General features: G+C 40.8%; 1 protein-coding gene across 3 annotated transcripts in view; it reads right to left on the bottom strand.

The window, feature by feature from the left end:
• The window catches only part of rtn2a (reticulon 2a), a 76,414-nt gene that overhangs the window by 18,464 nt on the left and 32,680 nt on the right, over positions 1–25,270 (bottom strand). The gene's annotated exons all lie outside the window — the stretch shown is intronic.

Here is a 25,270-nt window from a genome sequence, read left to right as displayed (position 1 = left end):
ACATGTGAAAGTAACAGTAAACAAAACAATCATAATTACAAAATAAAGACATTAACCAAGCTCTGCTCAGCAAAAATCGTCACTGTATTAATGCTACCGGAAGTGTGTTAATCGGCTAAAACAAACCCCCAAAACATGGATGTTGATGATGCAGTGCATTCTGGGTTGATTTTCCCTATATGCAGTAGGGGGAATTCTGACTTCTCACCAAATCTGTGTGATGTCATAAGTTAATGTTAAGTAAAGACACAGAGGAGTCACAATTCTGACCTAAGTTCCTGATCCTTGTGATGTCACAAGGGAAAAAAGAGGAGTCACAATTCTGACATTCTCCAAACAGGCCTTTGTGAGGTCATAATGTTAGAAATGTTGAAGACGGATTTAAAAAAAAGGTGTCACAGTTCTCCATACTGCATATACCTAAGACCTTATTTTGCAGAGATTTGTAGTCAGCTGTTGTTCTGCATCAGGTTGCGCTGTAACATGCGCTGTGGTTAGAAAGCGAGCAGTAACACATGTACATGGCAGTTTTCATTTTTTTTTTTTAAGTTGTGGCACTGACATACTGGTGAAGCCTTTCACTATCATCCATGATGAAAGGATTTTGGAAATAATACACGTGGAAAAGAAAAAAAAAAAACAGGATTGTGATCGCAAGCTAACAAGTTGCAATTAAATCCAGTTGCCAGGTGCTGCAAAATGAAAGCATTCACAGCATCAAAGTGACCAGAAGTTCAGCTGACTGCTAAAAAGTCTGGATTTTTATGATGCAAAAGATTTTGGGTTGATTTTTGCCAATATGGAGAATTCTTTCATACCAAATGTTTGTGGTCATAACGCATTCTTACATTGTCAAAGAAACACAGAGAGTCACAATTCTGACTTCTCCCCAAATTTTTGTGATGTCATAACATGAGAATGTTAAAGAAAGAGGCAATGGGAGTCATAGTTCTTACTTTCCTCGGGATCTTTGCAGTGTCACAAGTTAAAAATGTTAAAAAAAGAGTCATACTTCCCCTCAAACAGGTCTTTGTGATGTCATAAGGCAAGAATTTTAAGAAAGCAGGAAGTAGATCCAGATCAACGACCAAAACTTCTTCCTAATCTGTGTGTTGTCATGTCAGAGGTCTTTTAAAATCATAAAGGAATTTTCATTTAATCTTGTTTATATTTTTTGAATGAACCCATGCGTGTGTGATGATTTGTGCCCGATGCAGTCACTGTGACATCACTATGGGTTCCCTACGTGAGTAAACATATCTTGCTGCAGCACCTTCATCCTCCTTGGCCTCGGCTCACTGAAGGATTGTTCATCGAGAGGGAAAACAAAGGAACAGAAGGAGCTCTTTAATAGTGATGTGAAGCAGATGGGTAATGACCACAGGGATCTCCAGCACGAGAACCCACACAGCAGTCGCAAGCTAAATTTAGTCCTTAGATGAAAGAGGCCAACGAGCGGAGGCAAGAATTTAAATGCAGCTTCTCATAGCACCTGCCGTCAGACGTCAGTGTCCCCGTTTCCACCTCGCTGGTTGCCCTCGCTGTCACCCGGCAACATCTGCTTTGGAGACGGATACGTCCAAAACAGTCCAGGGTAGTGTAGTGTACGACTCTTTGTATTTGCTGTTTCTGTGATTAAAATTTTAATAAAATGAACAAAGTTACGGAACAACAAACAAACAAAATCCTTTCATTTAGTGAAATAAAACCGTGCAGGCATTAAGAGCACCCCTGACATAGTTATTGGCACCCAGCAAATCATCACTTTTACAGCCAGTTTTATTGAGACAAGTCAGAGGATGCATGAACTTGGCTTTGATTTCATTTACATGAAATATAGAAGAAATACAAACAGTAGGGGAAATATTTTAAAAATAGGCAGTTTTCAAAAGCTGAGTGTGCAAGAACGTGCTTCGTGAGGGAAACCACCAAGATACCTTGACAACTCTGAAGGAATTATTACATCCGCCAAGGACATTCCTTTAGAGTTTATTTTATCTGCATTTATTTATTTATTTGTCTGTCTGTTTGCAGGAGTACATCAAAGCTACTGCACAGATTTTGATGAAATTTTAGACATTAAGCCACAGAAGACTCCATAAGATTTTGGAGGTGATCCGGATGCAGATACTGGATCAAGATTTCCTTTGATATAGGCTTTGAAGGATTACGTAAAAAAAAACAAAACAAAACTACTTCACAGATTCTCATCAATTTTGCACCACAGATAGATATTAGGGCACGGAAGACTGACTTCACTGAATTTTGGAGGTGATCTGGATCCAGATTGGTGGATGTCAGATATCTTGGATTGTTCTTGTTAATACTATGTGCTGCGATTGGAGAAAGTAGACAAACTGATTTTTTTTTCTGTTGCAACACACATAGTGTCATAGCGGAGTGGAACAGAGAAGAATTGTTTTTTTTTCCTCTGAGACTCATAAAAGTTTAGCTTCAGTTTTCCAGTAAGCACATCAATCAATCAATCAATCAATCAATTTTTTTATATAGCGCCAAATCACAACAAACAGTTGCCCCAAGGCGCTTTATATTGTAAGGCAAGGCCATACAATAATTATGTAAAACCCCAACGGTCAAAACGACCCCCTGTGAGCAAGCACTTGGCTACAGTGGGAAGGAAAAACTCCCTTTTAACAGGAAGAAACCTCCAGCAGAACCAGGCTCAGGGAGGGGCAGTCTTCTGCTGGGACTGGTTGGGGCTGAGGGAGAGAACCAGGAAAAAGACATGCTGTGGAGGGGAGCAGAGATCGATCACTAATGATTAAATGCAGAGTGGTGCACATGGCAAACTTCAGCTGAGATATGACCTTTTTTTTTTTTTTGGAACAAAGTCATTCTTGGCTGGACTCCATCATGGCTTAACAAAAGTTTCACTAGGCCCAATTTTACACACACAGCTGCATAATGATTCCGAGTGATTATAGACGCAGGAGATGAAGCCTTCCTTCACTGGTGTCCAAATTGTATGTTCACTCAGTTTTTGACAAATGCCTACTTTTGAAATATTTACCATACAATAACATAAATAGTTTGTATTTCTTAAAAATTTATGTAAATGGGGTCCAATGCATAATTACTGACTTGTAAATGTTTATGTATCCATCCTCTGATGTGTCACAAAAAAGAAATGGCTGTGGAAGGGATGATGTTTTGCAAATTCATAAATGTTTGCCAATAATTGTCACATTTACACATTATGTTTGTACTTTTTTGCTGCATTAAAGCCTTTTTTTTCCTATTGTTCAATAACTTTGAAAATTTTAATTAATGTTCTGATTCTATGAAATTTGCTTATTTGATTTTATTTCTGAACATGCTAGAAAATCTGTTTTTTTTTTAAATAACAGGGTGTCTGTTATTGTGAACAGGACTTTAATTCAAATTGTGGCAGATTCAATCTACAACCCCTGGCAAAAACTATGGAATCACCGGCCTCAGAGGATGTTCATTCAGTTGTTTAATTTTGTAGAAAAAAAGCAGATCACAGACATGACACAAAACTAAAGTCATTTCAAATGGCAACTTTCTGGCTTTAAGAAACACTATAAGAAATCAGGAAAAAAAATTGTGGCAGTCAGTAACGATTACTTTTTTAGACCAAGCAGAGGGAAAAAAAATATGGACTCACTCAATTCTGAGGAAAAAATTTTTTAATCATGAAAAACAAAAGAACGCTCCAACACATCACTAGTATTTTGTTGCACCACCTCTGGCTTTTATAACAGCTTGCAGTCTCTGAGGCATGGACTTAATGAGTGAAACAGTACTCTTCATCAATCTGGCTCCAACTTTCTCTGATTGCTGTTGCCAGATCAGCTTTGCAGGTTGGAGCCTTGTCATGGACCAGTTTCTTCAACTTCCACCAAAGATTTTCAATTGGATTAAGATCCGGACTATTTGCAGGCCATGACATTGACCCTATGTGTCTTTTTGCAAGGAATGTTTTCACAGTTTTTGCTCTATGGCTAGATACATTATCATCTTTAAAAATGATTTCATCATCCCCAAACATCCTTTCAATTGATGGGATAAGAAAAGTGTCCAAAATATCAACGTAAACTTGTGCGTTTATTGATGATGTAATGACAGCCATCTCCCCAGTGCCTTTACCTGACATGCAGCCCAATATCATCAATGACTGTGGAAATTTACATGTTCTCTTCAGGCAGTCATCTTTATAAATCTCATTGGAAAGGCACCAAACAAAAGTTCCAGCATCATCACCTTGCCCAATGCAGATTCAAGATTCATCACTGAATATGACTTTCATCCAGTCATCCACAGTCCACGATTGCTTTTCCTTAGCCCATTGTAACCTTGTTTTTTTCTGTTTAGGTGTTAATGATGGCTTTTGTTTAGCTTTTCTGTATGTAAATCCCATTTCCTTTAGGCGGTTTCTTACAGTTCGGTCACAGACGTTGACTCCAGTTTCCTCCCATTCGCTCCTCATTTGTTTTGTTGTGCATTTTCGATTTTTGAGACATATTGCTTTAAGTTTTCTGTCTTGACGCTTTGATGTCTTCCTTGGTCTACCAGTATGTTTGACTTTAACAACCTTCCCATGTTATTTGTATTTTGTCCAGAGTTTAGACACAGCTGACTGTGAACAACCAACACCTTTTGCAACATTGCGTGATGATTTACCCTCTTAAGAGTTTGATCCTCTCCTTAGTTTCAATTGACATCTCTCGTGTTGGAGCCATGATTCATGGCAGTCCACTTGGTGCAACAGCTCTCCAAGGTGCGGTCACTCCTTTTTAGATGCAGACTAACGAGCAGATCAGATTTGATGCAGGTGTTAGTTTTGGGGATGAAAATTTACAGGGTGATTCCATAATTTATTCCCCAGAATTGAGTGAGTCCATATTTTTTTCCCTCTGCTTGGTCTAAAAAAGTAACTGTTACTGACTGCCACAATTTTTTTTCCTGATTTCTTATAGTGTTTCTTAAAGCCAGAAAGTTGCCATTTGAAATGACTTTAGTTTTGTGTCATGCCTGTGATCTGCTTCTTTTCTACAAAATTAAACAACTGAATGAACATCCTCCGAGGCCGGTGATTCCATAATTATTGCCAGGGGTTATAATAATAACAAAAGGAACAACAAAGAAAACAACAATGTTGCAATTCTAATACTTATTCTTTGTTTGATGTCACTCATAAATAAAATATACAGTGCATCCGGAAAGTATTCACAGTGCTTCCCTCTTTCCACATTTTGTTAAGTTACAGCCTTCTTCCAAAATGGATGAAGTAATTTTTTTTCTTAAAAATTTTATTATCCTTGATGTTTCTACAGCTTAATTGGAGTCCATCTGGGATAAGTTCAGTTGATTTGACATGATTTGTAAAGACACACACCCGTCTACATATAAGGGCCAACAGTTGTCAGTGCATGTCAGAGAACAAACCAAACATGATGTTATGTGCCGACGCGGGTTGAGGAGCGGACCTGTGTCTGACTGAACCCAGCGCTAAATAACCAGAAAGCGGTTCCAAAAACAAAACAATTTTATTTTCCCCTCTTGTGCAATACTCTGTGTACAACATAAAAGTGCGTTTGTCTGGCGGAGTGAAGGACGGCGCCCTCTCCAGCGCCCAAAGGGATCGAAGCCCGACGCTTCTGGACTCACATTCACCGCCAAACACCCCCCAGGTGGACACGACAAACTGACTCTGAAGGATAGAAGAGGTGAGGTAAGTCAACAGCTACAACTAATATCCTTCAAAGGCACACACTATCAGCAACACATTCAGGTCTGAATTTAAGCTTTATGTAAATGAGCAGCTTCTCACAACAGGTGGAGGATCATCAGTCCGCACGCCACGGCCGTGAGAAGCGAGCTGCACAATTCTCATCAATGTTCAAATATACTGCGTAACAAAATACCAAATTACTATTAACACTTATTCAGACAATCACCTCTGATGTGTGCTGACAGCATGTGTCCCTCACCCGTCCTCCTTCACAGGCACGATGTGTCAAACCCAGTCGCGGTCCTCAGCGTCTCACAAAGGAACGTCACAAGGTCGAGTTCCCGGCAATTCTGCTCGAATCACTCATGGCTTAAATGCAGAATGCCATCTCATTATCTGCTTCAGCTGAAAGTCTTTAAGGTTGCACGTGAGCATCATCCACAGGTGCTGCAAATCATGCTGATGAGAGTGAAGGACCTTTCTGCCAGCACCTTTTCCACAGACAAAAAACCAGTTTGCATACCACATGGAGAGCAAAGAAAAGAAAACAACACCAAAATGTCCAGCCAAACCCCCCAACACACAACACATGAAGTCAAAGGAATTGTCTGTAGACCTCAGACAGGATTGTCTGGAGGAACAAATCCAGAGAAGGGTACAGAAACATTTCTGCTGCTTTTAAGGTCACAATGAGCACAGTGGCCTCCATCATCCATAAATGGAAGAAGTTCGGATCCACAAGGACTCTTCCTAGAGCTGGCCACCCATTGAAACTGCGTGATCGGGGAAAAGGACCTTAGTCAGGGAAGTGACCAAGAACCCGATGGTCACTCTGTCACAGCTCCAGCATTCCTCTGTGGAGAGACGAGAACCTTCCAGAAGGACAACCACCTCTGCAGAAATTCATCAATCAGGCCTGCGGCCAGACAAAAGCCACTCCTTAGTAAAAGGCACATGGCAGCCCACCTGGAGTTTGACAAAACAGCACCTGAAGGACTCTCAGATCATGAGAAACAAAATTCTCTGGTCTGATGAGACAAAGTTTGAACTCTCTGGCATGAATGCCAGGCATCATGTTTGGAGGAAACCAGGCACCATCCCTACAGTGAAGCATGGTGGTGCAACCTGGTCTCACGGCAAGTCGTGATTCAGCAGCACGAAATATACATTAATTGGTATTGGTTCGTGATATTGTGATGAAAAGTGCCTCATTTTCTTCATGGCAGCACGAATGCATTCTAATTCACGAAAATAAAGTGAAGCGGGGGGGGGGGGGGTCAGGGGGGTTATGGTTAGGATGGGGGAAAGAGTAAGATTAGGTTATGGTTAAGGTTAGGGTTGGGGGTGGGAGCAGGGTTAGGAATAGTGAGTTAAAAAAAGCCCTGTCATGAAAATTTGACTCATTTCGTCACGGGAGCATAAAAAACAACAACAAAAAAAAAAACAACAAAAAAAAAAACGTGAGACTGGGCTGGGTGGTGGCAGCATCATGCTGTGGGGATGTTTTTCAGCGGCAGGAACTGGGAGACTAGTCAGGATTGAGGGAAAGATGAATGCAGCAATGTACAGAGACATCCTGGATGAAAACCTGCTCCAGAGCGCTCTTGACCTCAGACTGGGGTGACAGTTCAACAGGACAATGACCCCAAGCACACAGTCAAGATATCAAAGAAGTGGCTTCAGGACAACTCTGTGAATGTCCTTGAGTGGCCCAGCCAGAGCCCAGACCTGAATCTGATTGAACATCTCTGGAGAGATCTGAAAATGGCTGTGCACCGACGCTCCCCATCCAACCTGTTGGAGCTTGAGAGGTGCTGCAAAGAGGAATGGGCAAAACTGCCCAAAGATAAGTGCGGCAAGCTTGTGGCATCATATTCAAGAAGACCTGAGGCTGTAACTGCTGCCAAAGGTGCATCAACAAAGTATTGAGCAAAGGGAATTGAGCATGTGATTTCTTGTTTTTTTTTTTTTCATTTTTAATAAATTTGCAAATAAATAAGTAAATAAGTAAATAAACTTTTGCCATATCGTCATTATGGGGTGTTGTGAGTAGAATTTTGAAGGAAAAATGAATTTACTCCATTTTGGAATAAGACATTATGTGCTGTGAATACTTTCTGGATGCACTGTACACGGGCGACACTATAAAAAAACAGGCACGTGGAACAGCTAACAGCTCTCTTTACCCTACAATTTTACAATTATTTCTTGATGACAAATTTACACTATGAAATGGTAAAGAATGTCCATCACAGTTTTGATGAGACCAAACTGATATCTGTACATTTCTTGTTTTGTGTGACCAACAATCCAAAAACAAAAGTTATTTTATTTAAAATGAGATGAAATGTGATATTTGAGACGGTGTGACTGAGCGAGTTGATGAGCGAGGTAACAGCACTGCAGAAGGCTATAAAACATTTACAACTACACATTTAATAATTTATAGATGAGCTGAGTGCATCCAAAATGCACTTGCGGATGCAGACATGATCAAAATTCCTCACCGTTCATTATTCTAAAGCTCAAACAAACTATCAGATATATGTTATGAACTGATACATTTAAAAAGGAAGCATATACCGCTGCACTGTCTGTGTTGTGCAGGCATGAGAAAATTTCCGTTTTTCCACTTTCATTTTAACCATTTTTGAGATCAGGGTAAATCCAGTGAGAAAATTTGGGTCAGAGTAGGGTGGGTGGAGTGTCCATCGGGAATAATGGTTTTCTGTTGCCCTCTCGCACATGTTATTCTATTAAAATACATTTACATATGAACGGAAACCAAAGTAGCTTTACCAGTTTATGCACAATGCACAATTTCATCCCAGATACAGTTCCATTTCAGCCAATCGGAACACATCTAATAAAAAGCCTTCCAGGATTTCCGGGAAGCACCATCATTGAATTTCAGAGCTGTTTTTGACAACTGTTTCTGCAAAAAGATTATATTTTCGGCCTGAAATATGAATAAAATAATGGGGAGGAATGATGAGGGTCGTATCTGAGAGTTCAACAAATGTTTTAAGTGGACTTGGTAAGAATGAAGTGTTAAATTGGATAGAACGCACTCGAGTTCAAGAGAATTTTGCTGTAAGCTGGAAGTGACAGAAAAGCCTTGTGATGGACAGAGAGTAAGTACCGTATTTTCCGGACTATAAGTCGCACCGGAGTATAAGTCGCACCAGCCACTTTATCCATTATAAAGAAAAATAAACCATAAATAAGTCGCACCGGAGTATAAGTCGCACCAGCCACTTTATCATTATAAAGAAAAATAAACCATAAATAAGTTGCACTGGACTATAAGCCCATGGACATACAGGTATGTTAACTTAACATGAAAAGTTCAGATGATAATATTGTGACGGCTACCGTTTTCAGATGCATATTTCACCAGTCGTAACTTACAATCTGCAGAGTATGATTTTCTTTTTGGTGGCATTTTTTCGGGCCTTCTCCGTTGTCTTGTTAAGTTATCAGTAACGTTGAAATTTTTATTTTTCTATGGTAGTCAGAAGTCGCAGGAACAGTCATACAAGCCTTGAGTGCCCTCTCGTGAGCTGCATTTTACCTACAGATATGTTTGTATTTTGCGGACCACATTGCGAGCCGAACCATGCAGCACCTACCTGCGCAGCTCATGACCACCCAGCTAATCCTCCGCCGTCGCTCAGTGCTCCCATGCAACTCTCAGCGTCAACTCTTCTCACACTGATATCCAAGGGTTGAAGCTGTTTTGTTAGCCGTCCCGGAATAAACACCATGTTCATCTGCTTCAAACGCTATTCACAATCTTCGACGCCAGCTCCTTCCAAGTGCACACACTAATCCTCCGCCGTCGCTCACCCGGTGCTCCCACGCAGCTCTCAGCGTCAACTTAAACACTCTGCTCACACTGATATCCAAGGGTTGAAGCTGTTTTGTTCGCCATGCCGGAACAGTCCGCAATCCTCTTGCTTGCCTCTACTGGTGGTTGGCTCTCACTGCGGTATTGTATCACTTCCTGTTCCGGAGCACAGCGGTGTTTTTCTGTATCTGTTAGCTGTTTAATCTGCGCAGTTAGATTGATCTAGTTATCTAGATTACGATTTGTTTCCCAGTGTAATCTTTACGTGCCTTAACTAAAGCACTCCTTCTGCTGAATCACCTCTAAATTATTTACACATTATTCACTTTGCGTGTTTTTAGGAATCCGCTAGCTTAGCGTAGCTACTAGCTCTTAGCCGATTTAGCATGGTGGCTTCTCCTGTCTCTCCCGCACTTTTCTGCTCTGGGTGTGAAATGTTTAGTTATTCCTCGGCCTCCTTTAGCAGTAACGGTACTTGTAATAAGTGTAGCTTATTCGTAGCTTTGGAGGCCAGGCTGGGCGAATTGGAGACTCGGCTCCGCACCGTGGAAAATTCTACAGCTAGCCAGGCCCCTGTAGTCGGTGCGGACCAAGGTAGCTTAGCCGCCGTTAGTTCCCCCCTGGCAGATCCCGAGCAGCCGGGAAAGCAGGCTGACTGGGTGACTGTGAGGAGGAAGCGTAGCCCTAAACAGAAGCCCCGTGTACACCGCCAACCCGTTTACATTTCTAACCGTTTTTGTCCACTCGACGACACACCCGCCGAGGATCAAACTCTGGTTATTGACGACTCTGTTTTGAGAAATGTGAAGTTAGCGACACCAGCAACCATAGTCAATTGTCTTCCGGGGGCCAGAGCAGGCGACATTGAAGGAAATTTGAAACTGCTGGCTAAGGCTAAGCGTAAATTTGGTAAGATTGTAATTCACGTCGGCAGTAATGACACTCGGTTACGCCAATCGGAGGTCACTAAAATTAACATTAAATCGGTGTGTAACTTTGCAAAAACAATGTCGGACTCTGTAGTTTTCTCTGGGCCCCTCCCCAATCAGACCGGGAGTGACATGTTTAGCCGCATGTTCTCCTTGAATTGCTGGCTGTCTGAGTGGTGTCCAAAAAATGAGGTGGGCTTCATAGATAATTGGCAAAGCTTCTGGGGAAAACCTGGTCTTGTTAGGAGAGACGGCATCCATCCCACTTTGGATGGAGCAGCTCTCATTTCTAGAAATCTGGTCAATTTTCTTAAATCCTCCAAACTTTGACTATCCAGGGTTGGGACCAGGAAGCAGAGTTGTAGTCTTACACACCTCTCTGCAGCTTCTCTCCCCCTGCCATCCCCTCATTACCCCATCCCTGTAGAGACGGTGCCTGCTCCCAGACCACCAATAACCAGCAAAAATCTATTTAAGCATAAAAATTCAAAAAGAAAAAATAACATAGCACCTTCAACTGCACCACAGACTAAAACACTTAAATGTGGTCTATTAAACATGAGGTCTCTCTCTTCTAAGTCCCCGTTGGTAAATGATATAATAATTGATCAACATATTGATTTATTCTGCCTAACAGAAACCTGGTTACAGCAGGATGAATGTGTTAGTTTAAATGAGTCAACACCCCCGAGTCACACTAACTGTCAGAATGCTCGTAGCACGGGCCGGGGCGGAGGATTAGCAGCAATCTTCCATTCCAGCTTATTAATTAATCAAAAACCCAGACAGAGCTTTAATTCATTTGAAAGCTTGTCTCTTAGTCTTGTCCATCCAAATTGGAAGTCCCAAAAACCAGTTTTATTTGTTATTATCTATTGTCCACCTGGTCGTTACTGTGAGTTTCTCTGTGAATTTTCAGACCTTTTGTCTGACTTAGTGCTTAGCTCAGATAAGATAATTATAGTGGGCGATTTTAACATCCACACAGATGCTGAGAATGACAGCCTCAACACTGCATTTAATCTATTATTAGACTCTATTGGCTTTGCTCAAAAAGTAAATGAGTCCACCCACCACGTTAATCATATCTTAGATCTTGTTCTGACTTATGGTATGGAAATAGAAGACTTAACAGTATTCCCTGAAAACTCCCTTCTGTCTGATCATTTCTTAATAACATTTACATTTACTCTGATGGACTACCCAGCAGTGGGGAATAAGTTTCATTACACTAGAAGTCTTTCAGAAAGCGCTGTAACTAGGTTTAAGGATATGATTCCTTCTTTATGTTCTCTAATGCCATATACCAACACAGTGCAGAGTAGCTACCTAAACTCTGTAAGGGAGATAGAGTATCTCGTCAATAGTTTTACATCCTCATTGAAGACAACTTTGGATGCTGTAGCTCCTCTGAAAAAGAGAGCTTTAAATCAGAAGTGTCTGACTCCGTGGTATAACTCACAAACTCGTAGCTTAAAGCAGATAACCCGTAAGTTGGAGAGGAAATGGCGTCTCACTAATTTAGAAGATCTTCACTTAGCCTGGAAAAAGAGTCTGTTGCTCTATAAAAAAAGCCCTCCGTAAAGCTAGGACATCTTTCTACTCATCACTAATTGAAGAAAATAAGAACAACCCCAGGTTTCTTTTCAGCACTGTAGCCAGGCTGACAAAGAGTCAGAGCTCTATTGAGCTGAATATTCCATTAACTTTAACTAGTAATGACTTCATGACTTTCTTTGCTAACAAAATTTTAACTATTAGAGAAAAAATTACTCATAACCATCCCAAAGACGTATCGTTATCTTTGGCTGCTTTCAGTGATGCCGGTATTTGGTTAGACTCTTTCTCTCCGATTGTTCTGTCTGAGTTATTTTCATTAGTTACTTCATCCAAACCATCAACATGTTTATTAGACCCCATTCCTACCAGGCTGCTCAAGGAAGCCCTACCATTATTTAATGCTTCGATCTTAAATATGATCAATCTATCTTTGTTAGTTGGCTATGTACCACAGGCTTTTAAGGTGGCAGTAATTAAACCATTACTTAAAAAGCCATCACTTGACCCAGCTATCTTAGCTAATTATAGGCCAATCTCCAACCTTCCTTTTCTCTCAAAAATTCTTGAAAGGGTAGTTGTAAAACAGCTAACTGATCATCTGCAGAGGAATGGTCTATTTGAAGAGTTTCAGTCAGGTTTTAGAATTCATCATAGTACAGAAACAGCATTAGTGAAGGTTACAAATGATCTTCTTATGGCCTCGGACAGTGGACTCATCTCTGTGCTTGTTCTGTTAGACCTCAGTGCTGCTTTTGATACTGTTGACCATCAAATTTTATTACAGAGATTAGAGCATGCCATAGGTATTAAAGGCACTGCGCTGCGGTGGTTTGAATCATATTTGTCTAATAGATTACAATTTGTTCATGTAAATGGGGAATCTTCTTCACAGACTAAAGTTAATTATGGAGTTCCACAAGGTTCTGTGCTAGGACCAATTTTATTCACTTTATACATGCTTCCCTTAGGCAGTATTATTAGACAGTATTGCTTAAATTTTCATTGTTACGCAGATGATACCCAGCTTTATCTATCCATGAAGCCAGAGGACACACACCAATTAGCTAAACTGCAGGATTGTCTTACAGACATAAAGACATGGATGACCTCTAATTTCCTGCTTTTAAACTCAGATAAATCTGAAGTTATTGTACTTGGCCCCACAAATCTTAGAAACATGGTGTCTAACCAGATCCTTACTCTGGATGGCATTACCCTGACCTCTAGTAATACTGTGAGAAATCTTGGAGTCATTTTTGATCAGGATATGTCATTCAAAGCGCATATTAAACAAATATGTAGGACTGCTTTTTTGCATTTACACAATATCTCTAAAATCAGAAAGGTCTTGTCTCAGAGTGATGCTGAAAAACTAATTCATGCATTTATTTCCTCTAGGCTGGACTATTGTAATTCATTATTATCAGGTTGTCCTAAAAGTTCCCTAAAAAGCCTTCAGTTAATTCAAAATGCTGCAGCTAGAGTACTGACGGGGACTAGGAGGAGAGAGCATATCTCACCCATATTGGCCTCTCTTCATTGGCTTCCTGTTAATTCTAGAACAGAATTTAAAATTCTTCTTCTTACTTATAAGGTTTTGAATAATCAGGTCCCATCTTATCTTAGGGACCTCATAGTACCATATCACCCCAATAGAGCGCTTCGCTCTCAGACTGCAGGCTTACTTGTAGTTCCTAGGGTTTGTAAGAGTAGAATGGGAGGCAGAGCCTTCAGCTTTCAGGCTCCTCTCCTGTGGAACCAGCTCCCAATTCAGATCAGGGAGACAGACACCCTCTCTACTTTTAAGATTAGGCTTAAAACTTTCCTTTTTGCTAAAGCTTATAGTTAGGGCTGGATCAGGTGACCCTGAACCATCCCTTAGTTATGCTGCTATAGACGTAGACTGCTGGGGGGTTCCCATGATGCACTGTTTCTTTCTCTTTTTGCTCTGTATGCACCACTCTGCATTTAATCATTAGTGATCGATCTCTGCTCCCCTCCACAGCATGTCTTTTTCCTGGTTCTCTCCCTCAGCCCCAACCAGTCCCAGCAGAAGACTGCCCCTCCCTGAGCCTGGTTCTGCTGGAGGTTTCTTCCTGTTAAAAGGGAGTTTTTCCTTCCCACTGTAGCCAAGTGCTTGCTCACAGGGGGTCGTTTTGACCGTTGGGGTTTTACATAATTATTGTATGGCCTTGCCTTACAATATAAAGCGCCTTGGGGCAACTGTTTGTTGTGATTTGGCGCTATATAAAAAAATTGATTGATTGATTGATTGCGACCAGCATGACTTATAGGACGGCCGCCATACTACAGTGTCCATGATGCATTGCATTTCCTTTTCTGGTGGCCATTTTAAAACATAGATCGACTCTGTCACGTAAAATTGTTTTGTTACAGTAAATTAATTGAGATCCTACCGGTATATTTTTCATTTATAAGTCGCACCGGAGTATAGGTCGCACCCCCGGCCAAAACATGTAAAAAAGTGCGACTTATAGTCCGGAAAATACGGAAATAACAAAACAGCAAAAAACGTTATACAAATTATATAACTGTATATATATATATATATATATATATATATATATATAAATAAAATTCAGTACATTCAATACAGTACATTCAATATATAGAATATTCAATTTATATATTGAATCAGTTTGAAGAACTTAAAGTTTTGAATAACTTTAACTTTTCACAGCTGGACAAGTTTTGGGTTTAATTCCTGTGAGAATAGCTGATGCTGGTTTTCTGTACTAATACGTAAACATCCAGGGTGAGTAATGAGAAAGGAACGTTTAGTGAAGTACTGCCAGTAAAGGAGAGACAGATGGACATGTCTTAAGGTAGTATCTCATTGAGTGACGAATGTTGACAAACGTTGCAATTTGTGGATTTGCTAACTTTTCTGATGAATGTTTGCTAAAGTCAAGGTTTGCCCCAGCCATTAGCAATATTTTGCGATGTTTAGTGACCAATTAGCAACATTCATGTGAATGTTTGCAAAAGTGTTTGCGAAAGACAGTTGACGAATAATAGTGACTGTTAGCACATGCTAGCAACAGTGTTTATGATGATTAGCAACTATTTTAGAATAGAACAGAATAGAATGCTTTTATTGTCATTATACACAAGGTACAACGAAAGTAAAAGACAACTCCCGTAGTGCAAAGGTGTAAAAAAGTAAATATAAAAAGACAAATAAGAATATAATCATGTATATACAAAGGAGCCAGTAGATGTATATAAATTCATTGCATTCACCTTTATAAAAAAAATGCAATGAATAGTGCAAACTGTAGGCTAATGTGTATTCAATACCCATATTGCACTTGGGTAGAACATGTTGGTGAGTCTGGATGTGCGGGCCTTGATAGACCCGTACCTCTTTCCTGAGGGCAGCAGTGACAACAGGCTGTGCCCGGGGTGTGAACCATCGAAGCTGATGCTTCAGGCCCTGCAGAACATTTGGGCCTTTAGCCAACTCCTGGTAAAATACCAGATGTATGTCAAGCACACCTTAGAGTTGAACCACGCTTAGCCCTATATACACTCAACAAAAATATAAACGCAACACTTTTGGTTTTGCTCCCATTTTGTATGAGATGAACTCAAAGATCTAAAACTTTTTCCACATACACAATATCACCATTTCCCTCAAATATTGTTCACAAACCAGTCTAAATCTGTGATAGTGAGCACTTCTCCTTTGCTGAGATAATCCATCCCAATCAATGAATTCAATCATTTTTTTTATATAGCGCCAAATCACAACAAACAGTTGCCCCAAGACGCTTTATATTGTAAGGCAAGGCCATACAATAATTATGTAAAACCCCAACGGTCAAAATGACCCCCTGTGAGCAAGCACTTGGCTACAGTGGGAAGGAAAAACTCCCTTTTAACAGGAAGAAACCTCCAGCAGAACCAGGCTCAGGGAGGGGCAGTCCTCTGCTGGGACTGGTTGGGGCTGAGGGAGAGAACCAGGAAAAAGACATGCTGTGGAGGGGAGCAGAGATCGATCACTAATGATTAAATGCAGAGTGGTGCATACAGAGCAAAAAGAGAAAGAAACAGTGCATCATGGGAACCCCCCAGCAGTCTACGTCTATAGCAGCATAACTAAGGGATGGTTCAGGGTCACCTGATCCAGCCCTAACTATAAGCTTTAGCAAAAAGGAAAGTTTTAAGCCTAATATTAAAAGTAGAGAGGGTGTCTGTCTCCCTGATCTGAATTGGGAGCTGGTTCCACAGGAGAGGAGCCTGAAAGCTGAAGGCTCTGCCTCCCATTCTACTCTTACAAACCCTAGGAACTACAAGTAAGCCTGCAGTCTGAGAGCGAAGCGCTCTATTGGGGTGATATGGTACTACGAGGTCCCTAAGATAAGATGGGACCTGATTATTCAAAACCTTATAAGTAAGAAGAAGAATTTTAAATTCTATTCTAGAATTAACAGGAAGCCAATGAAGAGAGGCCAATATGGGTGAGATATGCTCTCTCCTTCTAGTCCCCGTCAGTACTCTAGCTGCAGCATTTTGAATTAACTGAAGGCTTTTTAGGGAACTTTTAGGACAACCTGATAATAATGAATTACAATAGTCCAGCCTAGAGGAAATAAATGCATGAATTAGTTTTTCAGCATCACTCTGAGACAAGACCTTTCTGATTTTTGAGATATTGCGTAAATGCGAAAAAGCAGTCCTACATATTTGTTTAATATGCGCTTTGAATGACATATCCTGATCAAAAATGACTCCAAGATTTCTCACAGTATTACTAGAGGTCAGGGTAATGCCATCCAGAGTAAGGATCTGGTTAGACACCATGTTTCTAAGATTTGTGGGGCCAAGTACAATAACTTCAGTTTTATCTGAGTTTAGAAGCAAGAAATTAGAGGTCATCCATGTCTTTATGTCTGTAAGACAATCCTGCAGTTTAGCTAATTGGTGTGTGTCCTCTGGCTTCATGGATAGATAAAGCTGGGTATCATCTGCGTAACAATGAAAATTTAAGCAATACCGTCTAATAATACTCCCTAAGGGAAGCATGTATAAAGTGAATAAAATTGGTCCTAGCACAGAACCGTGTGGAACTCCATAATTAACTTTAGTCTGTGAAGAAGATTCCCCATTTACATGAACAAATTGTAATCTATTAGACAAATATGATTCAAACCACCGCAGCGCAGTGCCTTTAATGCCTATGGCATGCTCTAATCTCTGTAATAAAATTTTATGGTCAACAGTATCAAAAGCAGCACTGAGGTCTAACAGAACAAGCACAGAGATGAGTCCACTGTCCGAGGCCATAAGAAGATCATTTGTAACCTTCACTAATGCTGTTTCTGTACTATGATGAATTCTAAAACCTGACTGAAACTCTTCAAATAGACCATTCCTCTGCAGATGATCAGTTAGCTGTTTTACAACTACCCTTTCAAGAATTTTTGAGAGAAAAGGAAGGTTGGAGATTGGCCTATAATTAGCTAAGATAGCTGGGTCAAGTGATGGCTTTTTAAGTAATGGTTTAATTACTGCCACCTTAAAAGCCTGTGGTACATAGCCAACTAACAAAGATAGATTGATCATATTTAAGATCGAAGCATTAAATAATGGTAGGGCTTCCTTGAGCAGCCTGGTAGGAATGGGGTCTAATAAACATGTTGATGGTTTGGATGAAGTAACTAATGAAAATAACTCAGACAGAACAATCGGAGAGAAAGAGTCTAACCAAATACCGGCATCACTGAAAGCAGCCAAAGATAACGATACGTCTTTGGGATGGTTATGAGTAATTTTTTCTCTAATAGTTAAAATTTTGTTAGCAAAGAAAGTCATGAAGTCATTACTAGTTAAAGTTAATGGAATACTCAGCTCAATAGAGCTCTGACTCTTTGTCAGCCTGGCTACAGTGCTGAAAAGAAACCTGGGGTTGTTCTTATTTTCTTCAATTAGTGATGAGTAGAAAGATGTCCTACTTTTACGGAGGGCTTTTTTATAGAGCAACAGACTCTTTTTCCAGGCTAAGTGAAGATCTTCTAAATTAGTGAGACGCCATTTCCTCTCCAACGTACGGGTTATCTGCTTTAAGCTACGAGTTTGTGAGTTATACCACGGAGTCAGGCACTTCTGATTTAAAGCTCTCTTTTTCAGAGGAGCTACAGCATCCAAAGTTGTCTTCAATGAGGATGTAAAACTATTGACGAGATACTCTATCTCACTTACAGAGTTTAGGTAGCTACTCTGCACTGTGTTGGTATATGGCATTAGAGAACATAAAGAAGGAATCATATCCTTAAACCTAGTTACAGCGCTTTCTGAAAGACTTCTAGTGTAATGAAACTTATTCCCCACTGCTGGGTAGTCCATCAGAGTAAATGTAAATGTTATTAAGAAATGATCAGACAGAAGGGAGTTTTCAGGGAATACTGTTAAGTCTTCTATTTCCATACCATAAGTCAGAACAAGATCAAAGATATGATTAAAGTGGTGGGTGGACTCATTTACTTTTTGAGCAAAGCCAATAGAGTCTAATAATAGATTAAATGCAGTGTTGAGGCTGTCATTCTCAGCATCTGTGTGGATGTTAAAATCGCCCACTATAATTATCTTATCTGAGCTAAGCACTAAGTCAGACAAAAGGTCTGAAAATTCACAGAGAAACTCACAGTAACGACCAGGTGGACGATAGATAATAACAAATAAAACTGGTTTTTGGGACTTCCAATTTGGATGGACAAGACTAAGAGTCAAGCTTTCAAATGAATTAAAGCTCTGTCTGGGTTTTTGATTAATTAATAAGCTGGAATGGAAGATTGCTGCTAATCCTCCGCCCCGGCCCGTGCTACGAGCATTCTGACAGTTAGTGTGACTCGGGGGTGTTGACTCATTTAAACTAACATATTCATCCTGCTGTAACCAGGTTTCTGTAAGGCAGAATAAATCAATATGTTGATCATTTATTATATCATTTACCAACAGGGACTTAGAAGAGAGAGACCTAATGTTTAATAGACCACATTTAACTGTTTTAGTCTGTGGTGCAGTTGAAGGTGCTATATTATTTTTTCTTTTTGAATGTTTATGCTTAAATAGATTTTTGCTGGTTATTGGTGGTCTGGGAGCAGACACCGTCTCTACAGGGATGGGGTAATGAGGGGATGGCAGGGGGAGAGAAGCTGCAGAGAGGTGTGTAAGACTACAGCTCTGCTTCCTGGTCCCAACCCTGGATAGTCACGGTTTGGAGGATTTAAGAAAATTGGCCAGATTTCTAGAAATGAGAGCTGCTCCATCCAAAGTGGGATGGATGCCGTCTCTCCTAACAAGACCAGGTTTTCCCCAGAAGCTTTGCCAATTATCTATGAAGCCCACCTCATTTTTTGGACACCACTCAGACAGCCAGCAATTCAAGGAGAACATGCGGCTAAATATGTCACTCCCGGTCCGATTGGGGAGGGGCCCAGAGAAAACTACAGAGTCCGACATTGTTTTTGCAAAGTTACACACCGATTCAATGTTAATTTTAGTGACCTCCGATTGGCGTAACCGGGTGTCATTACTGCCGACGTGAATTACAATCTTACCAAATTTACGCTTAGCCTTAGCCAGCAGTTTCAAATTTCCTTCAATGTCGCCTGCTCTGGCCCCCGGAAGACAATTGACTATGGTTGCTGGTGTCGCTAACTTCACATTTCTCAAAACAGAGTCGCCAATAACCAGAGTTTGATCCTCGGCGGGTGTGTCGTCGAGTGGGGAAAAACGGTTAGAAATGTGAACGGGTTGGCGGTGTACACGGGGCTTCTGTTTAGAACTACGCTTCCTCCTCACAGTCACCCAGTTGGCCTGCTTTCCCGGCTGCTCGGGATCTGCCAGGGGGTAACTAACGGCGGCTAAGCTACCTTGGTCCGCACCGACTACAGGGGCCTGGCTAGCTGAAGAATTTTCCACGGTGCAGAGCCGAGTCTCCAATTCGCCCAGCCTGGCCTCCAAAGCTACGAATAAGCTACACTTATTACAAGTACCATTACTGCTAAAGGAGGCCGAGGAATAACTAAACATTTCACACCCAGAGCAGAAAAATGCGGGAGAGACAGGAGAAGCCGCTATGCTAAATCGGCTAAGAGCTAGTAGCTACGCTAAGCTAGCGGATTCCTAAAAACACGCAAAGTGAATAATGTGTAAATAATTTAGAGGTGATTCAGCAGAGGGAGTGCTTTAGTTAAGGCACGTAAAGATTACACTGGGAAACAAATCGTAATCTAGATAACTAGATCAATCTAACTGCGCAGATTAAACAGCTAACAGATACAGAAAAACACTGCTGTGCTCCGGAACAGGAAGTGATACAATACCGCAGTGAGAGCCAACCACTAGTAGAGGCCCACACCTCACAGGTGTGCCATACCAAGATGCTGATTAGACACCATGATTAGTGCACAGGTGTGCCTTAGACTGTCCACAATAAAAGGCCACTCTGAAAGGTGCAGTTCTATCACACAGCACAATGCCACAGATGTCGCAAGATTTGAGGGAGCATGCAGTTGGCATGCTGACAGCAGGAATGTCAACCAGAGCTGTTGCTCATGTATTGAATGTTCAGTTCTCTACCATAAGCCGTCTCCAAAGGTGTTTCAGAGAATTTGGCAGTACATCCAACCAGCCTCACAACCGCAGACCACGTGTAACCACACCAGCCCAGGACCTCCACATCCAGCATGTTCACCTCCAAGATCGTCTGAGACCAGCCACTCGGACAGCTGCTGAAACAATCGGTTTGCATAACCAAAGAATTTCTGCACAAACTGTCAGAAACTGTCTCAGGGAAGCTCATCTGCATGCTCGTCGTCCTCATCGGGGTCTCGACCTCACTCCAGTTCGTCGTCGTAACCGACTTGAGTGGGCAAATGCTCACATTTGCTGGCGTTTGGCACGTTGGAGAGGTGTTCTCTTCACGGATGAATCCCGGTTCACACTGTTCAGGGCAGATGGCAGACAGCGTGTGTGGCATCGTGTGGGTGAGCGGTTTTCTGATGTCAATGTTGTGGATCGAGTGGCCCATGGTGGCGGTGGGGTTATGGTATGGGCAGGCGTCTGTTATGGACGAAGAACACAGGTGCATTTTATTGATGGCATTTTGAATGCACAGAGATACCGTGACGAGATCCTGAGGCCCATTGTTGTGCCAACATCCAAGAACGTCACCTCATGTTGCAGCAGGATAATGCACGGCCCCATGTTGCAAGGATCTGTACACAATTCTTGGAAGCTGAAAATGTCCCAGTTCTTGCATGGCCGGCATACTCACCGGACATGTCACCCATTGAGCATGTTTGGGATGCTCTGGACCAGCGTATACGACAGCGTGTACCAGTTCCTGCCAATATCCAGCAACTTCGCACAGCCATTGAAGAGGAGTGGACCAACATTCCACAGGCCACAATTGACAACCTGATCAACTCTATGCAAAGGAGATGTGTTGCACTGCATGAGGCAAATGGTGGTCACACCAGATACTGACTGGTATCCCCCCCTCAATAAAACAAAACTGCACCTTTCAGAGTGGCCTTTTATTGTGGGCAGTCTAAGGCACACCTGTGCACTAATCATGGTGTATAATCAGCATCTTGATATGGCACACCTGTGAGGTGGGATGGATTATCTCAGCAAAGGAGAAGTGCTCACTATCACAGATTTAGACTGGTTTGTGAACAAAATTTGAGGGAAATGGTGATATTGTGTATGTGGAAAAAGTTTTAGATCTTTGAGTTCATCTCATACAAAATGGGAGCAAAACCAAAAGTGTTGCGTTTATATTTTTGTTGAGTGTATATTGACCAAACCCTATGAAAAGGGTGAACAAACCCTCCCCAGAATTCAGATTTCTTCTGACCACTGTGGAAGACAGAGATCAGAAGACTTGCTTCAGAAGACTTGCCTGCAGAAGCTATATAAAATATACAGAAGTTGGATTTCCAGAATATGGAATTGAATTTCTGTCAGGAAGAAGCCTAAGGCGCTGCTGCCTGTGAGGAAGAATTGCTTTGTCTAGCTGCTGCTGCAGCTATTCTGCAGCAGAAGAGAAGGAACGAAGAGGAAGAACTACTTGGTGAATCAAAAAAAAAAAAAAAAAAAAAAAACTTAAGAGACACACGTTACAACCATTTGCTAATGCTTGAACTGTTTTGCAAATATCTACAACTGTTCGCGGGAAAATAAATTCAAGAAAAAAACATTTGCAACCCTAAAAACTGTTTGCAAACTGTTTTGCAACCTTTTATGAACCCTGGGGAAATCCAAAATTTGCAACATACATTTGCTGCTCCTTGAGACACTAACTTTGCTTCACCATCTCTCATGAGAGGAAAAATCATTCAATCATTCACTGCAAAAATAGTGCCTAAAACTCTAGAAATGAGTACCTTCAAACCAATGAAAATCATAAAAATTAACACCCAGGTTTGGCCTAAAAAAAAAAAACACTCAAAATCCTATTCTAGGAGCTTCTGGGGGCTTTGCCCCCTGGAACCCTAAACCCCATTTTTCAAATGCCGTTCTCATGACTGATTGTGGAAATAAATAGAAAAACATTAGAAAAATAGTCTCTTTTTCCTGCAATTGCAAGCATAAGATTCGTGGAGTCTGAGGGAGTGAGTGGGTCCGACAAGTTTCTGGTCGTAAAAAAAACATAAAAACAACTGTGAGCTCAGAACTTTTAGGTTCTGATAGGTTCAAACGAGGACCAGTGAATCTCCTATTCTGAGCTACGTTGACATAACATGCACAATGACATAACGAAATATAAATACAGATGGGCCAATCAACGTGTTTCTAATCGTTAAACGGTGGCCACTAGAAGCCACTGGTGCTTCTAATGATAGCCATCAATATTTTGTCAGGCACAACTAACAGCTACAATATGACCAAAATGACAAGAAACTACTTTTAAAGGAGGATCATTATACATGTTTTCAGCAAGCTAATGTTGGTCTGAAGGTGAGTTTTAAAAAGCCATTAAATCTTTAGCTAGAAAGTCTCTAGAAATGCTGATTGTCAACGAACTCAGTACTAACTTTTTCCAATGCCTTTTTTGTTATCTTGACAAGTAATTTTTGTTTCTCGGACACAGAAAAGTGCACATGCACACAAATAGATGCAGATAATGAAATCTGTTTTGGATGTTGAAGGTCTGCATAGACTGAATCATAGTATTTTGGTGACATGTTGTGACACCACGTGGGCCAAATTCTCCCTTTTAAACACAAGGTAGACTCTAGTTGGTGGACACACTTGAACATGAAGCCTTTCGTGGTGTAAACTCGGCTACAGTGTCACTCTCCAACCACAAACAATTTGGCCACAGTGCACCTCAGCTGTAGGCACATTAACACCAAATTTCAACAGCTTTATTCTCTTAAAGTGCAGGTGATGCCATATGTAATGTTTTTTTTTTATTATTTAAGACTAAAATTAAACAAGAGTTTAAAATTTATCCTTAAGAAGGAGGAAGTGACATCAGCACGAGAACTATTATCTTAATAGTCCCATTAATTTATGGATTTTTACAGGCTACTGACAGCCCCGTTTCCACCGAGTGGTTCGAGTCGGTGCTGCACGGAATTATACATGTCAAAATGGTTCATTCTGGCCAGCAGAACCCTTCTGATTGGCAGGTGGAACACTTATATTGACAAGCGCTCATGCACAGTGTCGTGCGGCTTCTCCACTCCACACGGAGGCAAAACTGAGTATTATCCATTATTTTATTTTATGGATCTTGGGATAATTTCATCTCATACAGACTGAGATGTTATGAGCAGATGAGAGGCTGCGAGTCTTTCAACTTGCAGTGCCAAGCGGAACACAGTGGAAGAAGATAACGCTTTGTTCACAGCAGAGACTCAAACCATCAGCCGCAGGCACAATTAATGGGTTACACCTGTGCAGGGCTGTAACCTGGCACCAAACTGCCAGTGTGACAATGGGACTTTACTTCAGCCAGGACAAAGAATTAAATTATGTTCAGATGTTTTTATCAGACTGAAGATGATCTCACTGAAACAGACAGGTAAGACTATATATTTACTCCGTGTGTGAATGGTTTTAATAATTAATAATAACATTTTACACTACTAACGTACAGTACACTAACTGTAATCAAGAAGGAAACAAGATTTATTTTAAAAATAGCTGATATTTTCAGTCCCTCATGTCATTTTTCAGATTTGAAACGTATATACCTGTTTTTAAGAAAAAACAAACAAACAAATAAAACATCCACATTTCCTCATCCCTTTTTTCTGATGTCTCAGATGGTAAAACAAACTATTTTTTTAGCTGTTGATTATGACCAAAGAACTGTGAAAAAAACTGTTTATCATCTCCACCTGCATGCCGAAATCACCTGCATTATTTATTTATTGTATAATCACCATTCTGTGTTCTGAACTCTGTCAATATTGTCACTGTTGTCAGACTGAAGGTCTTACTCCAAGGTTTAGTCTCCCTCATTGCCGTCTAAATAAGGCTCAAAACCATAAGGCTGTGTCCCTGACAGCTTCTTCAGAATCACCTTCAGACTGGACTTAAAAAATGCTCCACACTAGAAAAAAAAACATCTGAAAACAGCTCAATATGGCCGAGGTTGAGAGCTGAAATAGAGCGCAGGCTTCAAACAGCTGTTTATCCTTCACCTGTGCACTTATCGACTTTTATTGTTCAGTATTTTTTAAAATATCAACATTTCATCATTTTTAGTGATTATTTGTGCACATTTTTTGGTGTCGCCTACTCTTTAAAGGGAAATACTGAATTTAAAGATTCACTGGACTTTTCTTTAACACCTCAATGCACAATGGAAGCGCAGAAAGTTTGCTAAATAATACAAAGCAGTAAATCCCAAAATAAGATGCACTATATAAAGTTTTTAGCTCACAATCAGAACATTCACTGGTCTGCATTGTAGTTGAATATAAGGTACAGACAAATACTTAACTTCCCCCCCCCCTTATTTAATCTTTATTTAACCAGGTGAGTCCCTTTGAGATTGAGAGCTCTTTTACAAGGGTGACCTGGGCAATTTTTTAAAGTTTCCAATTCACCTAACCCGCATGTCTTCAGATGTTTGAGGGAACCCACGCAAACACGGGGACCTCGTATAATGAAATTAGGCTATAGACTATCAACAATTCTTCACAAGTTCAACCCCATCGCTGAATT

The sequence above is a fragment of the Thalassophryne amazonica genome, chromosome 4, assembly GCF_902500255.1.
Source record: "Thalassophryne amazonica chromosome 4, fThaAma1.1, whole genome shotgun sequence".
NCBI classification, from domain to species: domain Eukaryota; kingdom Metazoa; phylum Chordata; class Actinopteri; order Batrachoidiformes; family Batrachoididae; genus Thalassophryne; species Thalassophryne amazonica.
This window is presented reverse-complemented; position numbering and strand designations above follow the sequence as displayed.